Genomic DNA, 7440 nt, shown 5'->3' with positions numbered 1-7440 from the left:
AAAAAAGAAAGAAAATTGAATAGATGAACCTGCTAACAGATTGAGTAGGACTGAAATTACTTCGTTTCCCCCTAGAAGTCAGTCTATGTAGCGCTTTATAGTCCATAAACTAAGATGGTGGTGAGGTTTGTGTTCTTCAAGAGTGACTTTGGCCCAGTTGGGCGGGGTTCAGTGTAATAGCTCTGCTCTCCACTAGATGGCCCTGCTAGCCTACTGGGGTAGATTGTTGTGATGCTTCTAGGTGCATATAGGCATGCGCAGGAGCAGGGGAAATGGCAGCACCCAGCTACCCAGTCTGTTCTCCGGAATCAGCAATCGTGCACCCGTCCTCTGTCTTCAGCTCTCATCCACTCCCCGGTTTTTCACTGTCCGTGACCAGGCCCCAGGCAGTACCTCTCTCCCAAGTTTTGTCTCAGATGCGGCTGTTTTTCCCGGCCCCTTACTTCTGAAGGACTGCGGCTTTGACCTGTTCCGCCTCTCTGCGGGAGGGTCTCACCCAGCAATGGCCAAATGAGCAATGGCCGAATGTCGGCTGCACCCAGGAACGCTTGCGGGACCCTGCTGCTGCCGGTGCCCTGAGAGTATGGCCAGGTGCCAGCCCGCCTCAGAAAAAGTTCGCGAGATAGTGTAGCAGCAGCTTTTCAGGGATTATGGAAAATCACAACACACATCTGGCACCAGGCTTCACCCTTAACGACCTTGCCCCAGCACCAGCGAATGTGGCCATATTCTGCGGTCTGCTGGGACCAGGTGGCTTCAACAGTCTCTACCAAATGTCCTTCCAGCAGTGGAACTGCTTTTCTCCGTGTGGCCTGAGAACCTCCCGGACCCCACTCTGTTACTGGAGATTCGTCCTTCCCACTGGAGCACCGCCAGGTATGGAGCTGCGGAGTTGCAGCCTCTGCGCTCCCCTTGTTTACAGTCTTAAAGGAATTTAAACCCTCTCCTTTCTCCTTTTCCCCTTTTTAGCTTAGTCCCTGTGGCTGTTTCCCATTTCCCACTTTCTCTCCAGATGCTTTTGGGGAGGGGTGCTTTTCCCATATTCTCCCTCCCCACCCCAGTCTCTGTCCTCTCTCTGCCTGTAAAAGCAGCTCCCTGCCTGCCGCCGGCTTTTCTCTCCCCAAGTTCACCTCTCTGTGCCGCGTATCTGTTGAATTCTGTGGTTCAGGTTGTACAGATTGTTGTGTTAATCCTCCAATAAGTTTTCTAGGTGTGCAGGATGGTTTAGTGTTGGGTTTGGCTGTTTTTCATGGATGCGAGACACACAAAAAACCTCCATGCTGTTCTGCCATCCTATACAATTCTATAACTATAATTCTATAAAGGTAGTTTTGTATTATCAATTGACTCTATGTTATCAAAACAAAAAATTGCAATTGCAAGACTCTTAGTAGGTGACTTAATGCACTGAAATCCTTTCTTTGCTGATTGTTCAAAACAGAAACATTAGCATTCTGTATTAATCATAAATGCTTGAGCACCTAAAATATAGATTTTAAGATGGAATTAACATTAAGTAAACAATCTTTTACTAACACAAAAATGTAACCTTTATGATTTGATAATGCCCATAAAGCCATATATTGGGATCTTAAAAGTTGAGCAATGATGCAAAGAATTTCAGAGCCTAAAACTTGCAAGGAAAATAATTTTGTTAAAAATCTATTAAAATTTAAAAAAATCTATTAAAATCAAAATTGGTCTTTGATAAGCAAAATTTCAATGAGATCCATTTCATGTTTATGTAAATATTTTAATTTCATGTGTACTGATGTACTTATGGCAATTTGTTTTCCAAAGTATTGTTCCTCCAGGAAATGTTAGAGTTTTATTTGACAGTTTTGTAAAATTCTAGATACTCTGCTTTACAATTTCATAGCCATCCAGCTGGTTCTCTTGGGCATGTCTAATGCTCCATGGCTCAACACTGTCTCATCCTGTTACCATGTTCCATTCCTCTGGCCAGCCTAGGCAAATTATCAATTCAAAGTGCAAATTATGCAGGTATTTGCCCTTTGAAATATCATGGAGAAAGAAATCAAATAATGAGTAACTCACTAAATAGATAAATTTTAATTTTTTTTTAAAAATTGTTCATCTTTTGGTTTTTCAAATTTACCGTAATCACTTAGAGGAGTTGTGAATATGCATTCATCTCTTCAGTAGCTTCCTATTTAATACATAAATGGATGAAAAACAATGGTGTTGGGGCACTTGGGTAACTCAGTCCATTAAGCGTCCAACTCTTGATTTTAGCTCAGATCATGCATGATCTTGAGGTCGTGAAATCAAGTCCCTTGTCCTCCTCAGCCTTAGGTTTGGAACCTGCTTAAGATTCTCCCTCTCTCTCCCTCTACCCCTCCCCCACTAACACGTGCTCTTTCTCTCTGTCTCTGTCTCTCTCTCTCAAAAAATAGGGGCGGGGCGGTTATAAAACCAGGTCAGCTACTGTAGTTTAGGTTCCAAATGAAGTGAGTTCTTGTTAACATATGGTCCATAAACTCTTCCAAAAGTCAATCACTCTTGCACAGTTTTCAGGCTTTCATTATGTTATCTTACTGTTCTTTTGCTAAAGAACTGCAGGAAACAGAAATGCCATCTACTTTTCCAAATTATCTATTATATCTCACAGTATCATGTATTGTCAAGACATTTGTACTAGTCAGGGTTTTCCAGAGACATAGAACCAATAGGATGTGGATATATATGTGGAAAGAGATTTATCATAAAGAATTGGCTCATGGGAATACGGAGGCTAGCAAGTCCAAAATCTACAACGTGGGTTGGCAGGCTTGAGACACAGGTGAGCTAATGGCACAGTTCCCATCCTAAGGCCAGTAGGCCAGATAGTCTGAAGGCAGTCTGTTAAAGAATTCACTCTTGCTGTATGAGGCTGGCCTTTTTGTTCTAATCAAGCCTTCAACTGATTGGAAGAGGCCCACTCACAATATGGAGAGCAATTTGTTTATTCAAAGTTCACTGATTTAAATGTTAATCTTATCCAAAAATCCCTCCAAATCAACACATAAAAATAACTGTCACAATATTTATTTGTGAATTTATTAATGTAAATGGCATTTATTTTGTACCTTAATAGGAATGCTATTAATTGTTTGCATTCTTCTTATTATGCCATTGCTTGAAAATATCTGGAAAATCTTTTCTAATTTTTGAAGTATGTTTTGTGTCAGGAACTGTGAAGTCTCTGAGATTTTTCTCTATTTTCAAACAGAAAATTAGTCAAAAAGTATAAGCATATTAGCATGATTTTTGTGAGATGTAATTCCCACAGAATGACAGAGAGAGGGGCAGATGACACCGTAGACACAGTGGATTGCATTACAGAAAACCCCTGAGCATAGGGAATCTCAGTCTCTTATAATGGGTAGTTAACATGCCTGCCCTTTACTCTGGAGAGAGATATTATCTTTTCAATTCTGGATAGCAAGCATGCCTACTATTTGATATGGAGGGAAGCAGTATATCTTCAAATGATATAAAAAAGCTGACCTTTTTTTTTTTCCAGGGAGGAGACATTATCTCCTTTTTACAAGGCTGTTTGTTATAGAAACATCTTTAAAAAGGTAGTTCAGTTCTGTTTTTTGCTTTGACATGTAAATAGCTTGGAAATTATCACTTCTTGCTATCATCATAGCAAGAAAATAGTAAACTAAAAGGTCAACTCTTTTTTTGGGTTCATCAAAGAATTGGTGTCACAGATCAAATCTACACCCTAAAAACTAGAATATAGAGAATCATAGCTTAGCAGGAGCAAAAAGCACTGGAGCCAGAAGTGGGTAGGAAAACCTAAACTGTAATTGATAAACTACTAGAGGCTGAGTGGGGAATAATTTGAGAGCTAAACATTTCTGGAGGCCCAGTCTTAGGTAGGTCTACACACTTTCATGGCTTTTCCCCCCAGAACACTAACATTCTCACGTTGAAAATCAAAGAGAAATCTCTTTATGTACCAGCAGGTATAGGAGAAAGGACATTCTGAAATAGAACCAGAGCTTGTGTCCACCAGCTCTCAAGAGGGACTACCTAACTAAAATGGAAGACTAGAAGAACACAACTTCAGCCTCTGCCCAAGCCCTCCTCTCTCGTCTAAAAAGAGAAATAAAAGCTGAGGAGCGCTTGTGAAATTCATATACCAAGAAATAGACCCACTAAAAGACAGAATTAATCATAGGATTATAGAGTACTTCCTCCCCTACATTTCCCCCACCACATTGACACATTGACAAGGCTTCTTTGTAATAACAGAGGATATGGGATGGAACCACAAGCCTTAGACTCTATTTAAGAGTTTCCAGAGAGGGACGCCTGACTGGCTCAGTCGGTTAAGTGCCCTACTCTTGATTTCTGCTCAGGTCGTGATCTCCCTGATGTGATCTCACAGTCTTTTCACTGATGTGGAGGCTGCTTGAGATCCTCTCCTCCCTCTCCCTCTGCCCCTCCCCTGCTTGTGAGCACTCACTCTCTCTCTCTCAAAAAAAAAAAAAAATAATAATAATAATAATAAATTAAAAAGAGTAAAAAGTTTCTAGAGAATCGCAAAGGCAACAAACGAGACAAAAATAGGAACACCGGAGAAGTGTAAAGCCTCAGACACCTACAATTATAGCAAAGAGTAAATACAGTGTAACTACTACCCAAATAAATATAATCTCTCATAATCAAGCCTTATTTGTGTCAGTTCCTGTTACTCAATACATTATGTCTGTCTTTCAACAACAAAAAATTACAAACCATAAGACAAGAAAAAAACAGTTTGAATGACAATGCAAGAATTTGAATCAGATTCAGATGACAGATTTTGAAATTATTAGAACAGCAGTTTAAAACAAATATTAAGACTATGTTAATGGGAAAAATGGACAATATGAAAGAATAGATAGATAATAGCAGAGAGATATGAATAAAACTCAATGAAGACCAAAAAAACATTAATATTAAAAAATCTACACTTGGTATATCATATTAAAACTGCAGAAAACTAATGACAAAGAGAAAATCTAAAAGGAAATCAGAAGGAAGACACACTTTACTTATACAGAACAGAATATAAATGACATTCAATTTCTCATCAGAAGTGAATAAACAACATAAGACTTAAGAGGAAGAACATTGGAGGATTAACCTACCAATTTCAAGACATGCTTTATAGCTTTAGAAACCAAGATAGTAAGGCACTGTTAAATAGATAAATAGATCAATAAAGCAAAATAAAGAGCCCAGAAATAGACTCTCCAATATAGTTAACTAAACCTTGGCAAAGGAGAAAAGTAATACAATGGAGGAAGAATGATCTTTTCAGTGAACTGTGGTAGAATAATTGGACATCTATATGCAAAAAAAAAAAAAAAAAAGAGTCTAAACATAGACCTTATACTTGCACAAAAATTTTATCTCAAAATGGATCATAGATCTAAATAGAAAATAGAAAACTATATAACTTCTGGAAGATAACATAGCAGAAGATCTATGTGAACTTGGGTTTGGCAATGAGATTTTAAAAACAATACTAAATGCATTAATCATGAAAAAAATTGATAAATTGGACTTCATTAAAATTGACAACTTCTGCTCTGCTCTGCAAAAGACACTGTTAAGATAGTGAAAAGAAAAACCACAGACTGGAGAAAATATTTGCAAAACACATAATGATAAAGGACTTATACTCAAAATTTATTAAGCAATACTTAAAACTCAACCATAAGAATACCAACAATCTAATTTAAAAATGGTCAAAATATCTGAGCATATACTTCCCCAGTGAATATATGCAGATAGAAAATAAGCATATAAAGACACTCAGCATCATATGTGATTAGGGGATTTTAAATTAGAACAAAAATGATATTCTATTATACACCTATTCAATGGCTAAAAAAAAACTGACAATAACAAATGGTGTCAAGAATGTGGAGCAGTAGGAGCACTCATTCAATACTAGTGAGAACGCAGTGGTACTGTCACTTTTTGGAAGACATTTTGGAAGTTTCCTACATAGCTAATCATAGTCTCCCCATAAGATCCAGCAATCATTTACCTTGGACTTTACCCAAGTGAAGTGAAAACTTATGTCTACACAAAAAAATTGCACACAAATATTCAGAGCAGCTTTATTCATAATTATCCTTCAGAAAGTGACTGGATAAACAAATATTTCCATGCAATGGAATTTTACTCAGCTATAAAAAGAAGTGAGCTATCAAGCCATGAAAGGACGTGGAAGAACTATAAATGCATATTACTGGCTGAAAGAAGCCAGTCTGAAAAGGCTACTTCTGGGCTCTTTTTTCTCACAACACTCTGACACCAAATGTGCAGGTTTTTTCTGGTACCAGTTCTCTAACTCTGCAGACACAGTTGGGTATCTTAATTCTGACCCTAATTACCTGGAGTTAGCACAAGACTGTTCTCATTTCAGAAGCCAGTTGAAGACTTAGATTGCCACCTGTACTTTTTTTGTTTTGTTTTTCTTTTTTTAATTAAATTCTAGTTAGTTAACATATAATATTGGTTTCAGGAGTAGAATTTAGTGATTCATCACTTACGTACAACTCCTGGTGCCCAACACAACTGACCTCCTTAATGTCCATCACCCATTTAGTACCCCCCCACATCTCCCCTCCAGTGACCCTAAGTTTGTTCTTTATATTTAAGAGTCTCTCACGGTTTGCTCCCCTCTCTCTCCTTTATTTTTCCCTTTCTCCTATGTTCACTTGTACATCTAACCAACCAGCAAAAAATTCAGAGGATTCCCACAAATCCCTTTGTATATTTGACAGTTTGTTAGAATGCCTCACAAAACTCAGGAAAACACTTTACTACTACTTGCTAATTATAAAGGATACAGCTCAGGAACAGCCAAAGTGATCTGCATAGGGCAAGGTACAATAAAAAAGGACACAAAACTTCCAAGCCCTCTGTGGGAGTGTCACCCTCCCAACACCTCAATATGTTTACCAAACAAGAAGTTTTCCAAATTGATCTTTTAGGAATTTATCTGCATGTTCCATTACATAGCATTATTGATTAAGCCACTGGCCGTTGGTCATTGAACTCAGTCTCCAACCCACTCACCTTCCTGGAGGTCCAGGATGGACTGAAATTTTCAACCCTTTAATTACATGGGTGGTTCCTCTAGTAAGGAGCAACAATCCTGAAGCTATCTAGGGGTTCACCAAAAGTCACTTTATTAGCATTAACTCAGGTAGTATTGAGAGGAGCTTGTTTTGAATAACAAAAGATGCTCTCATAATCCCTATCACTCAGGAAATTGCGAAGTTTTTTAAAGCTCTGTATCTGGAATAGAACACAAAGAATAAATGTATATTTCTTATTATTACTGCTACATACTGTATGATCCAACTATATGACAATCAGAAAAAGGCAAAACTAGGGGCGCCTGGGTGGCTCAGTCTGTTAAGT

This window comes from Panthera leo, chromosome A1 (genome assembly GCF_018350215.1).
Source record: "Panthera leo isolate Ple1 chromosome A1, P.leo_Ple1_pat1.1, whole genome shotgun sequence".
Lineage (NCBI taxonomy): Eukaryota > Metazoa > Chordata > Mammalia > Carnivora > Felidae > Panthera > Panthera leo.
This window is presented reverse-complemented; position numbering follows the sequence as displayed.